The sequence below is a fragment of the Dermacentor silvarum genome, chromosome 4 (genome assembly GCF_013339745.2).
Source record: "Dermacentor silvarum isolate Dsil-2018 chromosome 4, BIME_Dsil_1.4, whole genome shotgun sequence".
NCBI lineage: Eukaryota > Metazoa > Arthropoda > Arachnida > Ixodida > Ixodidae > Dermacentor > Dermacentor silvarum.
In genome coordinates, this window is record NC_051157.2 from 1,716,345 (window position 1) to 1,736,889 (window position 20,545).

At 47.8% G+C, this 20,545-nt stretch overlaps 1 protein-coding gene across 2 annotated transcripts in view; it reads left to right on the forward strand.

Moving 5' to 3' along the window:
• The window catches only part of LOC119449339 (la-related protein 1-like), a 147,922-nt gene that overhangs the window by 107,997 nt on the left and 19,380 nt on the right, over nucleotides 1–20,545 (forward strand). The window lies entirely within an intron of this gene.

Here is a 20,545-nt window from a genome sequence, read left to right on the forward strand (position 1 = left end):
TGTGTACGCCCAGGGATTTCGAGCGGTGGGTAAAATATCAAGAATGACCGCGTTTTAAACGAACGTTCGCGCAGCAGTGGCTGTCAAGTGTGCACACGAATTCACTTGCCATGCCAATCGTGCGAATATATTGCAGCACGAATGGTATTTCCTTATAGCCGTGCGGAACAACTGTTTTCTTTATGATAGACATCCGCGTAGCTTAGTTTCTGAGCCTCAGGAGCTGGCTGCCTGCTTCAAGTTCCGCGTCTGCGCAACTCGGAATCATCGAGTGCTACCTTGTATTCTTCCATCCGAAATTCTCCACGCTCATTCTACTTTAAAGAAATATTCGAGATGTGCTTGCCCAATATATATGTATCGCGATGCACACGTAGTACACAGTTATTGTATGAGCATGATCCGTGCGCGAACACGAGGACGAAGAAAAGAACCAGGTAGCCCAAGGTCAAACCTTACCTTGGATTCCTGCAGTTACTGTTTTTAAAATGGGAAAAAGAGGAACTTTAATAACAATAGCGTTCACAAACTGCATTGCCTTGGTGAAACGTCTGCGGTTACGGTTCTAGCTAGCCAAGTTTCGCTTTCTTACGTTCCCTTTGCGCACGAACTGCACTGCCATTTTCTTGGCACTTCAGTCGTGCAAAAAAGTGCATGCAAAAAAGTGCAAAAAAGTGATTGTGTACAAACTGCAGCAGGGCTTCTAGACCTTGCAGAGAACGAATCTCTACATCAAACGACTATCGGAGCAGCCTCCCATTTGCGTGGACAACATAGGTGATATCGTCCCGCACAACGACACTCTTCAGGATTGTGTACGCCCCCGCTTTCATTCCGGCCATGTAAAAAACAATCTGTCGACGCTGCCCTGATTCTTCTTCGAGTACTGCCGTTGTCCAGTTGGCTGGGAGCCGTATTGACGCACTATTCTCGACAATCTGAGCAAAATTGGTGCACTGCCGGGGAACAGGCGCCTCATGGTTAAACAGTTCTTCTGGTCGCTCCGTAGGCAAGTGCGCTTCATTTGTGGTCACATCGTGCGTAGATGCTGCCTTTCTATTTTTCGGAGATCGCCGCCGAGTCTGCTTTCTCAACAAGTAACTGGGAAGGTTGGGAAAGTTAACGGGGGACTGCACCTTCCTTCAGTGCCCAGTACGCCCGGTCGATCTCGACGACTTCACCATTGATGATATGCTTAAGCGTCTTCGAAATGTCCGCTTCGAGGAAATGAACGTCACAAATCTTGCTGGTTTTGCTGAGCTCTTTGTCCACGCGGGGAATAGCTCTTTTACCTTTGCTGAGAAGCTGCGGATCCGATGGCGGTGCAAAAAAGTGACGCTTCTGAGTGTTGCTTCTGTACCCGCTGGTACAGCCAGGTGCGAAGCAGGTTGGCATTGCGCTAAGCCCAGCACATCAGATAAAACACAGCATGTTCACGGAGTCACGAAATGCATCCGTCCGCGGCCGCACTGTTCAATAGCCCCACAAACCGAACGCACTGAAAGGGCAAGGTTCTCGCACAGGGGTCAAGACAAACGCAAGCGAAAAGAATCGTGTAAAGGGGACACGCAACTGCGCCACTGAATAAAGAACCAAACTACGCCGCAACTTTGAGCTCAGCCGACTGGCAAACGCCGTGAACGCTGCCGCCAACACCGCGCAACCCGCAACCGCAGCGCCCTCTCAGCGCCTAGGAAGAAATGACGCCCGCCTGGGAAGGCGGAGTTCCAGAACTGAAAAAGTATCTATAAACGTTGGGTGCGAGCACACATGGTTCCGTTTTGCAGAACTGCACGGAAAAAAATAAATGGCTTCACCGTGTCAAACTACGAACGGAGCGAGAGACACGTGCCGCGCTTCGGTGCTTGCTCGGCTGGCATTGTTTACGCTGCTTTCCTCACCCTTTTGTTCGTTTCACTCCTCCCCCGTCGTTCTGCCTTGTCCCATTTTCACTCTGCGCGTGAGCTGAAGCTAAAGAGAGCTATAGCGGAGAGCAACTTTACCACTGATGCTCAGTGCCTTTGGGTGGAGGTTTGTTATACAGTGGAATCTCTATGATACGATCACGGCTAATACGAATTTCCGGATGATACGAATTTTTCTGAGGTCCCGGCCTAACCCCATTACTTTGCAACGTGCTAGAGAACGGTTGTTACGAATCGATTTTGGACCCGCGTCGGTTGATACGAATAAACGCCGCCCCACCGCGAAAGAGAATAGCGCGCAGTAACGCGCGTTTTCCCTTTCTTTTTTGGTGCGGAGGCGCGGACACGGCGCCGGACACCGCGGAAGCTGCGACTGGGCGCTAGAAGTTTGAAGCGGTGGCGCTTTTGTTACTTTTCTGCTTTTCTTTTGTCTCTTCGCTCGCTGCAGCGGCCACGCTTCCCCATGCGCGGCCGCCGCTGCAAGCGAAGGTTCGTGCGGTCTATTGCTTCAACGGAAACTGAGCGGCGTAAGCACAGCGCATACGAAGGTCAGATCCATGTGGAGATCGCTTTCAAGATACGGTGCGCGCGACAACACCAACAGCCAGCACAGGCGCCGTCATCCCCCCCCCCACCCCTCTCCCTCCCTCCCGCGCTACCTTCCCGCTTTGCTCCTTTCACGTGGGGAGATTGCGTTGCCAGTTACCCTTGCACTCGGTTGCAAGATACGCATTTGGCGCCGCTGCACAGCGTCGCCCCCCCCCCCCCCCCCTCCCTCCCATACCCCCACGGCCTTTTGCGCAACGGAAGTCGCGTTTGTTCTCCGCTGTGCGTTCGCTGTCCGTGAAAGCGCGCGTCCCCCGCGCGCTTTCACTCGCACATACGGCGTGCGGCGACGACTTTATCGCTCTTGGACTCGTGCTCCACGTCTCATGCTCCTCCTCCGCATCGCCCTCGTTGGTCTCCCTCCCATCGGTGGGCGCACCTCGTGCTCGCTACCTGCACTGTAAGCGGTATGCGTATACATGCAGTTCTATGGGAGGGTAAATGGGAGTCGGAAAAGGCCGCGTTGTAGCCAGTTCTGCACTATAAACGGTTACGTTATAAGTGGTCTATACTGTAAATGCTTTTTACGTATGTGTGCCTGAGTGAGTTCACCTCTTGACTCTAGAATTTAGCTAGTTTTAATTGTTTTTCGATGATACGAAATTTGGCTAATACGAATTTTTTTCGTGACCCCGTGAGATTCGTAACATCGAGATTCCACTGTAATATTATTTATCATAAGTGCAATAACATTACCGTATTTTCCGGTCTGTAATTCGCACCTTTGTATAAGATGCACCCCCCTCAAAACGGCAGTTTTTCCGAAAAAGAAAACACGTTTTATAAGTCGCCCCGGTGCATAAGACGCACCTGTTCATTCGCTAAGCGATTTTAAAAAGATAGTGATGTTTTGCTCCGTGAACACGGGTCACGCGCACGCGTAAGGGTGGCATATATTTCCACTATAGGTACATTTCTGCCGTCGAGGTTGCCGTGATGGTCCGTATAAAGTCCAAGGGCGATAACATTGTCCCCGCGAGTGAAAAACGTGTGACGGTGAGCCGAATCGCACACAAGGGAGGAAAGCGGGAAGGCAGCCTGGGAGGCGGGGGGAGCGCTGCCTGTACTCTCATAGCAACTGCGTAGTTTGCGCTGCGGCACGCGCCGTATCTTGACAGCGATCTGTAGATGCGACGACTTCGTGGTTGATCGACTCGCGGTCGGCCTACCACCGCTTGCGTTGCTGCTCCATCCTTCTCTCACGGCACTCGAGAACTTGATCACGAGAACCCGGCACCTCGATAGCGGGCACAGAACCCGTAGCAATTAAGTCAACCAGCGCGCTTCGCGTGGCCATAACATTGGATCTGATTTTGACGGCAGCTTTTCCGGAAAAAAAAAAAGGAAGAAAAACGCTTAACCTTGCACTCGGCCGCGCAACGCTGAAACAGCGAAGCTGGGCGATCGTAGCCCAGTATTTTCCGGAAGTGCGCGCAAACTTTTCATCTTATTACTCATGAAGACGATAATTTCTTTTCGCACATCTCTGATTTACGGCCGTCACTGTGCGTTGCATAGCGCAGCTTGCAACACCGACACCGCGTTCCTATGCCGACGTGTTCCAGCAGACCCGCTCCGTGAATGTATCTCTCTCTCTCTCTGTCATAGCGCACAAAACCTCTTCACCTCGCAGAGCACGAGCGTGCGAACGCGCAAGCTGTGGACGAATACGACGACACTCGAACGCAATCATATGGTTCACATAAATGCGTGCTCTGCAAGCGTGGCTGTATAGCCTAGTGGTTACGATGCTCGCCTTGGGACCGGGGGTACGCGGATTCTTTGTGGTTCTTTTGCAAATGCATTTTCCAAATCACATGCCACGTGGTAGAGCGCAGTTGCTGAAGATATTCCGTAAATTGTCAAATTCTGCAATGTTCGCATTTTCATGCAATCGGGCAGCAGCCCTGTAAACGTATCGGGGCTGACAAGATAGCAAAGCAGTGGTAAATATAGCTGGTCATTACTTTTGAGCAGAGGCAATGGGCGTATCAGTGGATCTTATTGTGCATTCTATGCAGCATAGTCGTATAATTCCGTATTCCACACATGCCTTGCGTCAGCGCCCAATTTTGCTGTAGACAGTGCTCCCTGCGTCGTATGGCTCCGGCAACAATTATCGGTAGAGGTGGTACTGTGAAATCTCGATATAGCGAACTTCAGGGGACTGTGGCAAATTGCTCTTTATTCTGAAAGGTTGCTATAGTGAAAGCACCAAAATTAACCATTCCGCCCATCAACCCATCAGTTGTCACCATATGAGCTATCCCCGAAAGCGTTGTTGTTGGCTCTAGGCCCACACTGTTGCTATTTTCCATAGATTCCATTGCCACGTGCCACCGAAGCACTGTATACTAGTGGTGTGTGCAAAAGAGATGCTGACCCTGCGAAAACCACTGACAAAGAGGAAGCTCCCTGTCGCCTCCAAAGCGTATTGTTTCATTTTGTTAATTTGTTATTCACGTTCCTTCTCGTGGACAACACAACTGTCTTGCTAAAGGCCAACTATTTCAAAGCGCAAGCATATATAAACGACACCACCTGGAAAGTGCAACCGTGTGGCATCCCCACGAGCACGGAGGTTACATTTCTCCATGCGAGTGGTTTGGCTGCAGAAAGAAGTGCGATGGAAAGAGCCCTGCACAGAAAGGACGAAAGAAGTAAGGGACATGCGTCTGTTGCTGGGCAGAGCATGATCTCGCAAAACCTGATGTGTTGTGTCCTGCACAATAGAAAAAAAAAAGTTCCCTCTAGCGGCATTTCAGGTTTTTGCTGTGACATGCATGTCATTGCCATGCAGAGATAGCAATATATCATTTCATCGTTTCCCAAAAGAAGCAGACGACACACAATGGAGAGTGACATGGATAATACCCCTGTCACATGGTACATGTAATGTCATTCGCAGCGAAAGAGATTACGTGTCAATGCCATTTTTGTTGCTTCTACACGGGCCACAGAGAAAGAATAACAGGAGGTGAAACTGCGGGCCAGCGCCAGCGCGTGCACTTGTCAGGATAATGTCACGCTGGGTCAGACGTGCTATCGTGGGTGATGAAGGTTAGCGCGATGCGGCAAGGCCGCCGCAAGGAACTACTCCCTCGCGGTCGGAGCGGAGCGCGCGTGGCTGTGGTCATGGAGGGAAAGAAAATTGCCCTGCATCGTCTGCTACTGGCCGCTTGAGCTGGGTTGTCGGATGCCGCAAAAGGTTTGCGCCAGCGCAGTTTGCACTCAAGGTATAAAAGACTTGTAGACTGTTTTGGTATAAATATATATATTTTTTTCAAGATATAAGTTTAAGATCACATGCTTTTTATGCGGCAGTAAGAGCAAGAAACTAGCGCACTTGAAAGAGCAGACGATTTGCAACCCTAACCATGCGCATATAGAAAACTGCACTTGGTGCTTTTAAAATTTTCTGGCGTAACGAAAAACGAGAATTTGTTCTACTTTATTGTCATGCGCCATAAAAAGTGCCGATCAGAGTATGCGATACATAGCTATTGTGCGGGGAAGCAAGATTTCATTATGTTCCTGCAGCACGTTTGGGGAAACGTGGACAGACGGAACAGCAGAGCAGAGTCAGCTGCTCGCTTCGAGCAGTCAGAATCATCCCTTCGTAAGTTCTGCAGTTCTTCCACTGCTCCTCTACAATGTAAGTGTTCGCTGTGTATGCGTTCACTTATTATCGAAAATGGGGTGCCGATGCTTTGTTCTAAACTGTTACAGCTTATATAACTATTGCGAGGAAAACGCTCGAACTTTCAAAGCTCCAAATCCCATTGAGTGCCTGCAAGAATGGGCGAGAGCTATAGAAAGCGAGTGTCGAGAACTGACAACAAGCGACTACGTCTGCTAAAAGCATTTCCCCAGCTGAATGGTCAGCAGGCATAAATACTACGCTGACCTTGGAGGCGCAGTCATCTTTGGCCAGCCGAAAAAGTAATTGTTCCTTCTTGGGGCGGTACTGGTCGGTCCCTGTCTCATGGCACTCCGGCCAGCTTAGCGAGAGCACGCTGTAATAGCTGCCGTCTCATTTAGCGACAGGCATCGTGTTCAGCTAGTGTTCTCGAGCTATAGGTATACCTAATGCAAGGGCGGCGCACTAGCATCAAGCAGCCGCGTGCGAGCAGACTACAATACCGAGCCCCACGCTTGCCGTGTCAGACGGATCCACTGCATTGCTTCGGCAAACCGTCACGTGACCATACGTCAGGCGTCCGGTGTTTGGTAGGGGGCGCTGTCACGACGTCCACCACTGCGCTCCTGCAAGACATTATGACGACAAGGGAAGGAGCCAAGTTGCACCTCCTAAATTGTTCTTTCTCTGTGACACTGGCATAGTGAATGACATTCACAGCTAAAGGCATTCGCCCATTGAATGAGTTTCCCGATAAGTTAAAACGAAATGTAATATATTTTCAAATAACCTTCCAATGTTTACCATTGTATTGCTAACAATATAGTGAAAATATGTAAAGAAGAAGCACGATTTGTAAGGTTTTATTATCATAGCAGCCTGCCGATAAAGATTGCCATCAATTACGAATGCCATTTTGTTTACCCGTGTAGACTGGAAATGCAAGACCGCAATGACATTCGATATGAATGTCATTTACTGCAAATCAATCAAATGAAAGGATTTTATTTCCAACATAATGGTTGGGGTCACCCCAGGCAAAAAGCAACAAAATGCAGCTTGAAGATGTCTGGGGGCCCGTACACAAGGCAGCATACACAAAAATGTATAGATAACATGCACAAAATATAGCATACATAATGAACAAATATGTTTAAGCTTGTATAGAAAAATTAATGACATAAAACGCTGATAAACATAACCAATACATACACTTAATACTCATCTGTGTTACTAGAACTAAGGAACTTATAAATGGCATCATATATTTACAGTACAGTAATAATTGGTAAAGATGACAAATAATATTAATAAAGGTACTCAAAGATATGATGGGAAAAAAACATGTCAATCAGGTACAATGAAATGAAAGTGTAGGGGTAAGAAATGGATGGCAGTGCATAGTACGTTTCTGAAATAAAGTATTCGTGCAACTATTTTTTAGAAACGTTAAAATCGATCCCGTGCTGCTGATATTTGTTGAAAAGATATGGGACATTGAAATGACATTACATGTGCCGTGTGACAGGGGTATAAGATGCTTGCGCATTGGGAAAAGGCTCATTATGCTGGTTTGTTCGAAACAGTTCACTTGGTGTGGCTTCATTCTTCTCGGTGAGCAGACCACACCCTTCTTTTTATATATTTTAAATGTCATGCAGGTTTTTCAAATCGCGGAATGTATTATCATTTAGGCAGGAGCTTTAATAAACTATAGCGATGTAGATTTAATTTGGTTTAATTAGTTTAGTTTTCGGCCCTTGCCTTAGTGCTATTAATGCTTTAAGGCTCATTCACACTGGTGACTTGAGGTCAGGCGACCATTCGCGACTGTCGACCAAAAAGCGACTGAATGCGACCGGTGCTCACACCAGCAAGTGTGACCAACGAGTCGCCATCTGCTCACAGTTGCATCGCCATATAAAATAAGTATCAGTGTATACAGACGTCCCATTCCTGTGCATCTGATTGGTTCAACAGTTTTGCAACAGAAAAATTGAGCTGCAAGCAACAGGCCTAATATGGCATTTGCGACCATTTGTCACTGGTCTCCTTGCGACCAGCTTGGTCCCGCGACCGCTCTCAATCGCCACTGTGAGTGAGCCTTTACAGCAAGAATATTCTCTTTAATCTACTTTAGTTTGCAAGCACGCTAGCAATGAACGATAGTTCTGGAAGGTCTGATCTAGATCATGACATGTGTTATGCGGCAGAGCGATATATCGTTTTGATAACATGCTTTAGTTTTGCATTGCAAGCACAAGATGCTGTTTTCTCATTCAATGCGGCGAGTTGGCAGTGATCCAGCTGCGCCAGTGCTGTTTTATTTGCACCAGATGCACCAAACTACATGAACGAACGTGATCTTGGAGGACGTTCATTTTCGAGTTGGCAACAAGTGAATTATTTTCCACGTTGGCAACCATGTACCATGTGCTTGGTTCGTTTGGTTGTTTGTTCATTCATTTTCAGTAGGTTCCCGCACCGACGAGACGTTTCATGTGTTTCATGTCAGCGAATGTTCATCGCCGACTCGCTCTTAAGATGGACAAAAGTAAGTCATTTCTTTTTGAATTTCGTGGCATTTCTTAATGGTGTGCCCGTGAAATACCTTAGTTAAAGGCTTAGGCGATGGCGTAGCACTACAAGCATTACTGGCTGCACCTTGCTATTGAATCAGTACAGAATTTGTAACTTGCCTAGTTCTTCCGAGCTCTCGTCTACTGATGGTTTTCGTATCGGGAGTGTCTGAATTCTGTAAGTATGCGTAGGGAGGCTCAGGTAGTGCGTGCTTTATTTCGTGGTTCAGAACATCCGCATCTGAACAATCCGAAACTTGCGTTCGGGACTGGCGCGAACAGAAGGAGAGGATTTTCACCTCCAAAGCAATGAGGAATGGTTTCAATGGACTGAAGCAGGACGTACTGCGACGATCCTTGTTAATTTATTTAGTAAGCGAATGTTTGCAAGTTTATACGGCCGATAAAACAGCTATCCTTTCTTCGTGTAACGGTCTACTAATTTGCTATTGCATTCGATGCTTCGCCTATCGGGCGAAACTGCGACTTTTTTTATCTATCGCAACTTCAGTGCATCGGGAGGAAGCCTTTTTTTCCAAATAAGAGAAATTTGTATTTCTGTTTGAAAGCATGAGGTGCGCGGTACTGTAAACGTTTTTTTTTTTTTTTTTTTTTTTTTTTTTTTTTTTTTTTGTCGTTATGGAAAACGGGTGCGCGCTACAATTGAGGACGCGTTAGAATCGTGTAAATACGGTAAGCGCCGTAATCTTGCCGCAGTGGCATGGCAGCCGCCGATCGTTGGGACGCCGGGTTTCATGACATGCAGTTTTGAAGTCACTTTTTCACATTATTTCATTTGAGGAACAAATTGCAGTCGATTTTTGCACTTCTCTTCGAGTGCAGCAGTGGAGTGAATCAAACCTACAACAAACTATAGCGCCTTGTGTCGCCTTGCCAGGGTAGTACGATTGTCTGCGGCCGTCAGCCCCACGTGGCAGCTGCACGGCAACATCCAGAAAGTTGGTCACGCATGCAATGTGCGATTTGACAGCGAGTGGACGCCACGCGTTAAGTGAGAATAGTCGTACGAGCCAGCTGGCTTCCAAATTCACACTATGTGTCAAAGCTGTATGCTAAATGCTTGCGCATTGTACTAAATATTTCGTGTTAACACCTTAGAGTTAGTAACGTCACGTACTACACTCTAAAAAAAAAAATCGGGTATTTGGGTAGTCTTTCTAAAGTGTGCTTTCGTCATGTGAAAATTTCCTGCCATGAAATAATTTTCTCTTGTGTTTTCAGATCGCAACACCAAGATCAATGCCTCTGTACTCAACGAGGTGGACTCCAATAATGATCCGATCAATCGGTGGTGCAAGGGTGGAACCCGAAGTACAGATGCATTTTGTATTCTCTGCAACTGCACTATTTCTTGCGTGTGACATGAAGCAGCAGCAGTGAAGCGTCATGCAGGAATGAAGAAAGACATTGATGCAGCTGCCAGACACAGAGACCAGGACGGGAATCTTTTTCCACCCAAATTGGTGCAAGGCACACTGGACTTCTCTAATGGGTCTGGTAATACATCACTTGAGCACCAAGTCAGCAAGGCAGAAACTATGTTTGCTTTTTCCGTTGTCGCCAAGGGAATTCCTTTTGCATGGGGAGACACGGCAACTTCGATTTATCGCTGCATGTTCCCCGACAGTGACATAGCCAAAATGTTTAGCTGTGGAAGAATAAAATTCGTTCTGTTCATTTCGAAGTCATGCATTTACACTAATATAAATGACTTTGCGCAAAATAAACCATTGCTAAATTTAGGAAGCGTGTTGCAAGAAATGCAATTTGGCTCAATTGTTTTTTTGTTTTTTTTTTTTACTTATCGCATTCTCACATTTCACAGGCGGCTGCTGTACCCACTTATAACAATATTCAAGTGCCACGAAAATTGCATTGTTATAACCGGGTTGCATGCAAAGAATCAGAATAAAGGGATGGCATAGCTGTTGCGAGAAAACTATAAAGGCCAGTGCCTTTCCCTTCATCCAGTTGCCGACTGTGTTGACTCGTTTAACTATTCAACTCTGCTTCCCCCACACTGCTATAACAAGAATGGCACTGCCATAACAACTGCAAAGGCATTGCTTTGTTGGCCTCAAAAGGGCCTTCTAAATAATGCAAGGAGGTTACTGCGGCAGACCCTGAGCTTGAGAAGTCCAGAAGAAACACTGGGGTGAGATCGCCACAAGCATCTCGCCACGTACTTCTCACTGGCTTGCACGAGAAAACCCTATGTCCGTCAGCTTTGCTTGCTTTACACGAAGCTTTCCCTTCTCCAAGGCATCCCGGTGCTACACGTAGTGCAGCGGAAGTTCTTTCGCGAAAACTAAGCCCCGGAGGGACTGAATAATCTGCAGGGCCTGGTCAACGTTAAGGCAGCCTGCCCTACCGCGTCATCGCTATCCAATGCAAGCACGTCCGCGACGATTGCCTCATCGGTTGGAAGCACTTTGTTTCCAAATCTATACCAGTGTGCTTTCTTTTCACTGGCAACATCGTGCATTGCCGATGTTCAGTGGGTGGATCAGCCGTCTTCCGTTTTGGCGGCGAGTTAAAAACGAGGCCGTGAAACCACGTGGCCAGGAACGACTTCGACGCAGCCAACAAAGACGAGCCCAAGCGCCTTTAACCATTGGCAGAACTGCGCGGAATGAGGGGCCTGATAGTGCTCGCAGCACTATCAGGCTATCAGCACAGTTGGCGCGGTTCATTCATGTTTCAGTGGGTGGTGCGGCGTAGAGCTATGGGTGCGGCCCATTCGTTTTCGGAGGGGTGGAATAGCAACAGGAGAGAGGTGCGCGAAGCTGGCGATGCGGAGAAGGCTAGAAAATAGCGCAGCGGCATGTGGCGGCTCGAATTATTTTTTTTCCTTTTCAAGGATTTCGCAGTTCATTCATTTTCGGCACGAACACCCAGTGGCCAGACTTCATCGTTATAATTGTTAATGCAGCCTGGGGCACGGAGAAAGAATAACAGGAGGCGAACCTCGGGGCCGGCGCCAGCGCGAGCGCTGGTCGTGATAATGTCACGCTGGGAGAGGAGGAGACGCGCTGGTGGTGAACGTCGGCGCAGCGCCCCTTGCGGCGACGGAAGGAACTACTTCCCTCGCGGTCGCAGCGTGGCCGCGGTAGCCGCGGTCTCCGACGGCGCCCGGCGTCGTCTGCTACTGTCGGATACCGCCCAAAACGTTTTGCTCCAGCGCGGTTTGCAATCCGGGGATAAAAGACCTGTAGACCGTGTTAGTAGGATACTTTTTATAGATTATTATTTAGGATCACATGCTATTTATGTGGCAATAAGACCAAGAAACTTGAAAGATCAGACGATCTGCGATAGTAGCCAAGGCGGCGCACTGGCATCAAGCCGTCGCGTGCGAGCAGACGACAAGAGCCAACGGAGGCGTTGCAAGAGCGCGCTCGCCGCGCCACGGATCCGCTGCATCGCTTCGACAAACCATCACGTGACCATACGTTATGCGTCCGGCGTTCTGTAGGGGGCGCTGTCACGACGTCCGCCGCCGCATGGTACGTCCTGTGCTCCTGTGTGACATTATGACGACGCGGGATGGAGCCGAGTTGCGCCTCCTGTATTCTTTCTCCGTGGCCTGGGGGCATTGTAGTAAGCGAGTTATTTCACCATAGAAAAAATACAAAAGTTGACGGTGCAGCAGCTTTTGTCATGAGTAAGAGCCCTGCAATGAAAGAAAAGAAGAGGACGAAGTGAACCGAGCGTTCCAAATGGCATGAGACCTCGAGGCGCGTGAATCAAGCCGTAATCGGCACTGTTTGAGCATTATTGACGTGGCTCTGGGCCAGGAAGGTCGCATCGTCAGCTACGCTCTGGCGACGGGAGACTTGGAGGTCTGGCCGAGTTCGTGACGCGGGCAGTTCGAGGTGCAGCTGCGACCTTGGAGACGTTCGAGCGAGGCTACTTGGATCAGCTGCAGCATAACACGGCGGGCCGGGCACTCCAGAGAGGATCCTTCATCGGCAGACCAGCGCGTTTGATAATTCCCGGAACGTCACGTCGGCACTTGAGAAAGGAGCTGGACGAAAGCAACGGCCGAGAACGTCGTTAGGCCTAGTCCGTCGGGCCTCTCGGCTATGTCAGCATCAGCGACCGGGTTACATTATGTTACGTTACGAATTACGGGCTTCTACCAAGTGGAACTTTAAGTTGACGGACCGACTATAAGGCAACAACGATTATGCAATAGTCGGCAAGAAAAACGACATTGAGAAAGGCCCAACGAGATTCCCGCCAGGAAAATACGTGCAACAACAAGGACAAACTGAGTAAGAACGATCCATTCTTGTAAAGAGATAGCAGTAGGCCAGAGTTGCCCGACTTTAATAGAGGAAACGCCCAGACTTATCGTAGGTGGAATTAAGGGCACGTTTAGTGTTTATTATTAGGTTGTACATTTGTTAGTATTTTTCCTGCAGTGTGTTTTAGTGTGCTTGTGTTTTGAGTTTGCCTGCTATTAAAAATCTGTTTGCTGTGTTGCCATGCATTTTCCAATCTCATCTTTTTTAACACCCGCACACCCCGAGATCAGTGACACACGACAGCTTCTCATTGTTATAACTGATATATTGTTAAAACCGGTATTGTTATAAGTGGGTTCAACTGTATTCCCAAGCCCCGGCTCTACTTCAACCGCTGTCTACTGTGAACACGAACACACATTGGTCATCGAACACAGATGACCTGATCACACGAATTGGCGAACAAAAGAGACAGGTGCACCCTAACTCACAAACGAAACTATTGTTCACTTTTATCCCAAGCGACACTGACAACGTAACTTTAAAGTTTTTAGGCACTTTCTATCACTGCACAATATGTGTATTTAGCTTGATTCTGAAAGGAAGACGAACATGATTGCCCATATATATTGTGGGATGTTATGTGATATACTGCAACACGAGTCACAGCGCAGAGTTGCTTATGAAGCTCGAAAACAGTTAAGTATCTTACCTGTAGCAGTGAAGCAGGGCTGTGCAGAAGTGCTTGTACCTTTTGGAGAGGCCCGCTATGTGCAAACACTTGCGTTCTTCAACCTCCGGCTCACTTGAAAGGCTCTTTGTATATTAAAAAAAAAATGTCATGCGGCTCACTAAGCTGGATGTTCGCACGCACAGCGCAACTATTTCTGTGGTTTCGTTGCTGAAATTCTTGAGACCGATCACTATAAGGTGGCTAAAACCATTTCTAATCATGTACCAACTAGCCCAACTGCAGACGTTACTTAACTATGAGGTGATTGGCAGCAAGGGCCCTTTCGACAAAACACCGCGATTCGATGCCACAATAGAGGAGAAACTTCAGCAGCCATCATCGTTTATTTGGACAGTGTTGCCAGCACAAGTAATGGAGTTCCCAATGGCAGATGGTTCTCCATTTGCTGTTTTCACTCCGCTGTACTGTCTTTTTGTTTGTTTTACATACTTGTTGGCTTTAAAAAATATTGTGTAATACACCTACTTAAGTGCTGACATATAATTTGCTTATTTGTGGATACCTTTCTTGCAACACCGTGCGATTGAAAAAGCAGATTCCATGTTTGTAATATAATCAGTTTTCACGTGTTCCACGGCAAAGTTATGCAGAGAAAATTGTTCACATATGAAAAAAAAAACCTGTAGACGTTTTCCTTGTAGATTTGGCTTAGTCGCGCTCGTCCTAGAGCATGATCTTGTTGGCATGCTCTAGTTCCGCACTCTTTTTTGTTCTTGCTTGTTTGAAAAAGGCCAAATGCGCAACACCTGTCATGATCCTAAATCTTGGAAACCTTTATAAAGCTATATACTTGCAGGAAAGGCCATCTAGTAAAAATTTATAAATATAGTTAGGTAATCTTTAGCCTGAATGCCTCATTGATGTTTATAAAGTTGGCTCCTCTATATTTATTGACTATCTAAGTTATAATCAAGACTAGATGTTGAATATAGATATACGGGGTGACCATTTTCAAGTTTTATGGAATTTTAAAAAATTGCCTGTTGCACATAACATAATTCTAGTTCTTAGTTGGATTATTCAGAGAGCCAGACATAACTTGCATGAGAAATCGAAACACATATTAAACTAATTAACAAAAATTCACCAATTAGCTTTTAATGAATTACTTTACAGAACGTATTGCAAATTGTAGCTAGTGAGCTTGTGAGGCGATATCACTTCTAATGAACTTCCAGTATGACACCAGTTTGGAAATATCCGCCATCGAACCTGCCGTAAGGATGGACTGTTCCACGTAATTTTAACACGTCTTTTTATGCATTAAAGCCCAAAGTAACTAAAATGCCTATGTATTTTGTCCAACACTTTGGGAAATAAATATCTCTGAACTGGTGTCATCTTGGAAATTCATTTCAAGCGGCCATGTCTTCTCAATGATCAATTCATTACCTGCAATATTTGCCGTAAAGTAATTAATTGGAAATTAGTCAGCTTTTGTTACATGGTTGAATATGTGTTTCAATTTCTCGTGCTAGTACGTCCGCTTCTTTGATTAATCCAGCTCAACGACAAGAATTCTTTTAATGAAAAAAATGTCACAGTTTCGCCCTAAGGGCGAAGCAATGAATGCGATAGCAACACAGCAATGTCATACGAAGTAAGGTGAGCGGCTTTGGTAGCAATATGAATTGTAGTAAACATGAGCTGATTAAGTAAGCAGGTGTGCTGCGGCGTAAGTAGACCGACATGAAGAGAGACTCGATGACCACGAGAAGGCGCGTGTGAAACGGTGGTGTTGATGAGAAGCGCTTCCCGTGGGCAGCGCGTGCGAAGGGACACATCTGTAGCGCTGCACTGCCGATCCGGGCAGCATTGCATGTGTAGCGTGCGTTGGAAAATGTGGCCCGACTATTACTAACTGAATGAACAAGCGTGGTGTGAGCGCGCACAAACAAACATGAATAGCTCACACTGAATGACTGCAGACAACGACCGTCAAAACTCTGGCAGCAAGCGGATACGCCGCAGCGGCGAACGTACGTGCGGTCTATCGCTTCAACGGAAACTGAGCGCATGAAGGTCAGAGCCGTGTGGAGATAAGAGACGGTGCGGTCGAACGAACGACGATCGCGGCTGTTGGCAGCGTAGAAGTGCGCCCCCCCCCCCCCCCCCCCGCTCCCTCCGGCGCTGGCTTACCGCTTCCTTGCTTGCGCGTGGGAGAGATAAGAGACTGTGCGGACGAGCGACGAGCGCGGTTGTTGGCAAAGTGCCCCCCCCCCCCCCCCCCTGCTCCCTCCGGCGCTGGCTTTCCGCTTCCTTGCTTGCGCGTGGGAGATTGAGTGCGTTCGCTCTCCGTGATAGCGCGCGTCCCCGCACGCTTCCGCTGGGGCATACGGCGCGCGGCGAAGATTTTATCTATACGGAACCTCACGGCGACGGCGACGGCGACGGCAGAAATCAGGTTGAAGTGTCCATATAATTGCTATCGCAATAAAACATTTCACCAAACAGCAGAAAGCTTGGTAGCCAACATCGAAGCCACTAGTCCTAGCATTGCTGTGGTGACTATGGCTGCTATTAGATGAGCGTGCAAGAACGCTCCTTCGATACTGCGAGATAATCAAAATGGTGGCATTGGTGGCTTCGATTATTGCCGTTTCGGACCTGCGGTCTTGGCAAAAAGTCTAAAATTCGACAACGAAGGGTTTCAGCAATTGAAATTTCAGACGTCCTTATATATTAGCTCTAAGGGGTACTAGGCGGTGCTGCAAAGGCATTCGAATTATCGGGCATGTCAGAAAATTCACACAGAAAGACTAGTGCGGGCACTCCTCTCGTTCACGCCGCGCAGACTGGTGCACCCAAGTGTGCCCTCGAGCTAAGTGCGTGGCAAGGTTCGTTGGCCTCATTCTTCACCCAGTGAGAGCAGCAGATGAGCCTGGCTCGGGTGTGTGCCATGTGCTGCTTGACCACGTAGCAGCGGATAGCTGTTTCCTTCGACTGACAACGTTATAGACAAGCCAAGTGGTAAGCAGAAGACCATCACATTGGAGGCAGCTATCATAAAAGTTGGTGCGCCGAAGATTCTTTTGCTGTTTTACCACAATTTCATCACAGACGTGGCCGTGTAGTGGTTCCGCGGTTGGCAAGGTCGTGGTCTTCTATGCATGTTTTGCTTACTGGGGTGCAAGCAGTAATGAATATAATGAATTGCGGCTTACCATTCAGCTTTGTTATAACGAGGTTTTACTGTAATAAAAGAAATATGGATGCAGGTAATTTTTAAAACGTTGCCATCTCTGCATTTACCCACTACGCAGTCACCCGTTTCCTGCTTACCCTGATGTATTCATACCACATACTTGCTTCAGCTTGCAGCCTGTCGGGAAATCCACTCTATAGTATGGTAGAACATACAGATTAGTTTCACTTAATATTTAGGTAAATAACTTAGGAACTATATAATACTATAAGTGAATAAAAATTTTATTTTAGGGCTTGATAAAGGTGTGGAGTTGGCAATCCTTCCGAAAGTAGGTTAGAGACTGTGAATGAGCCTTGGATGCTGCTGTCTATTTAAGTGTACACCCAACTGTGTGAGGTTTGTGCACCATGAGAGACGTGGAAGGCTGTAATTATTGCGAAGATGCACTTTGATCAGTTGTCTTTCTTGTTTGTTTCAGTTTAGATCCTAGTTGACGGCTCGTACCCAAGATTTTGAGAAAAACATTGCAATTTGAATGCTTCTGTCACGTGACCCCATAATAACGAGGCAGTACTGTTCAGTCGTAGACTGCCCTTAATGTGTTTATAGGTGCCAATTGCTTTCAAGTGGCCACGTGTGGCTGCAGATGCAAGACACCAAAGGCTCTTAAAGATTTGCTGGTGGATGTGACACTGCATGTGCTTACACTGCTGTATCCATGGGTTTCACCACAGTTGCAAATGGAATCTTGTCTTGGTATTCGAATACACCATTTGAAGCCACACATCTAATTTAGCGTACACTTCTCTTCCAAATTGCCTGAAGCTGGTTTTTTGCTTTGTGCTATATGTGGACAAACAGTTCCACTGCACATGTGCTTAAATCAAGCCTTAGCAAGCTCAGTGCAGTAACTGGTGTAAGAGCCTGCTGATTTGAGGTGTGTGTCTGTTGCACTGGTCAGCCGCCGAGTTTAAATATCTAACTGTTTCAGTCGGTTCAAAACATGGAGGCTGCTGGAATGGGCTCAGTGCCTCCAATAAGCGTAGCCTTCGAGACTGTGGGAGCCGTCATAGCTTGCATCATGATGTAGCCAGAACATGAGGACAGGGGTGGGACTCCTGCGCCATTTTGATACAAACGCAAATTTCTGCTCCAAACTGCGCCAAATTCAGAAAATTAACCGAAATTGTGCCACACTGCGTTAGAACGGCTTCGGCATGTGTGCTCCGGCAGTGGCCGCAAACAGCGAGCTGATTTGTTCTCAAAAAAAGAGCGCGGCTGTTCACATTCCACACACCGCCCGACGGCGCCTCAAGTACAGCTTATTGTAATTTTCGCGCTTATAACACCGGATATTTAGGCACTTCTGTCAAGTGGCCCGCACGCGCGTGGCCACTTCCGGTTGTTGTCGGAACGGACAGGGCGGCTGTATTTAGCATTGACTATAATACGGCTGAGTGGGCCAAGTGGCGCGATGCTTTCTAGCTGAGGTGCAAAGCAAAGCCCGAACGGCAAAGCATTGATTGCTATAGCAAATTAGTAGACGGCTATACGAAGTAAGGAGAGTAGTTTTATCGACCCTGTAAACTTGTAAGCTTACCAGCTAACTTAACAAGCATGGTGTCACGCACGCACAAGCGAACTGAACGCATCTCGACCGCGGAAACTCGCGGTCAAAGCGCTGGAGTATGGAAGCGCGGCAGCAGCAGCGAGTGAATTGACTTTCGTGTTGCCTCTCACTTCATCACGTATTAAGAGGCGAAAACACAGTGCACACGAAGGTATCAGCACCCGCACTCTGTCCCCATCACAGATCTCTTTCAAGATAGGGCCCGCGCGGCCTTGCCATACACAGCAGCCGCCAAAATGAACCCCCCTCCCATTCCCTCCTTCAGTGCCTTGCGCGCGACAGAAGACGGCCTGTTTCCTCCGCACTTTCCTCCCTTGTGCACGCGAGATTGAGCCGCCATCGTCCACCCTCGCGCGCTCTCACTTGCACAAAAAGTATGCGGTGTAGAGCACTGCCCGGCTCGGGCCCGTTTTTATGTTGGGCTGCCCGCCCGAGCCCGACCAAAAGTTTTATGGCAAAACCCGGGCCTGGCCCGGGCCCGGAAAATAATCTACGTTACCCGCCCAGCCCGGCCCGCCACCCCTTTACCTTAGGCCCGAGCCCGAAAAAGACATGTTTTTCAGGGTCGAGACGTGCAAGAATAACTCGTTGCACGTTACATCACACCACCAGAAAACCCGAGCCCGGCCCAGGTCAAAACGCATATGCCATGCCCGAGCCCACGGAAAAACTGCCCTACCCGGCCCGTCCCGGGCTTTCGGGTAAGCCCGAGCCCGTGCAGTGCTCAAATGCGGTGTGCGGCGACGTTATCGTCCTTGGCCTTTATGCGGAATATCACGGCGACTGCAGAAATGCGCCTGGTGTGTCTGTATAATTGAAAACTGATTAGAATAGCTTTACGCTATACCAACCCAGGGTTAATTGCAGCTATCTGGGTCTGCAGGGCCATATGGTAACCCAGAAAGTATGTTACCGCGTCCATTGGACCGCATAGTTTGAGAGCATTTTCAACTATTATTGTGAGCGCCGGCGCTGGAATATATAGTGCAATCGTAGTGCCACTGACGTTTTTGGCTTTACAGGAACCCACTCTTCCATATTCTTGTACGCTATCTCTACAAAGCACGCTTCTACTACGAGCTTCATGATGGTTTATTCTGTGTTTCGTCGTGGTGTCAAAGTACGCTGCCATATTCCATTATTCCATGAAAATTCAGAATGGCCTGCTCCAAACTGCTTTAAAATGAAATTTTATCTGCTCCACATTGCTCCAAAATGCAATTTTGGGTGCTCCATATTGCTCCAAAACGCAATTTTACTTGCTCCAAAAATTGCGCCAAACTGACTTTGGGCAACCCCACCCCTGTGAGGATAATGGAGACTCCATTGGTTTCATCGCAGTTGAACTGTACATCCAGCTGTGGTAATGTTAGTATGAAACGTATGCTATTGGCAACCACTGCATGAAGATGCTGTCATATGGGCACCTGTCACGGTATAGATTTTTTCACCATAGTCGTTTCTTGAACGTGGTCAATACCTGACCGATTTAGGAAAGAAAATACAAAGCGTATGTTCTCTGTCACACACACACATTTATATCAATTCGACAACATACGACTTGTAACGAGCACTACTATGGAACAATTCTAAGTATCGAGTGTCTAACTAGTCTGCAAATTGCAGTTATGTCATCAAAGTTCTGATGTCACCAGAATATTAGGTGTGTGTGTCGGAGGAGGTCAGGGCTGGAATGGTGCAGGCGTCAAGAGAGAGCCGGGCTGCGAGACGTGTCACGAGGTAGCCAGGGGGAAGTCTAGGATCATCGAGGCTGGGGTCTGTGCTCCGCTGGACACCTCATAGACGTTCACCAGCTCGAGTAGTTGAGCCGTAGGCTCAGGAGCACCAGGCATAGGCAGGAGCCTGGACCCATCGTCCAAGAGGCTGCTTCTTCCGCTTCTTCTCCTCCCCCACAATGGCTGCGCTGTCACGTTCCACGCTCACGCCACGAGGTTCTCTGGAGATTCGTCTTTATCTTTTTTCGCCTTTTTC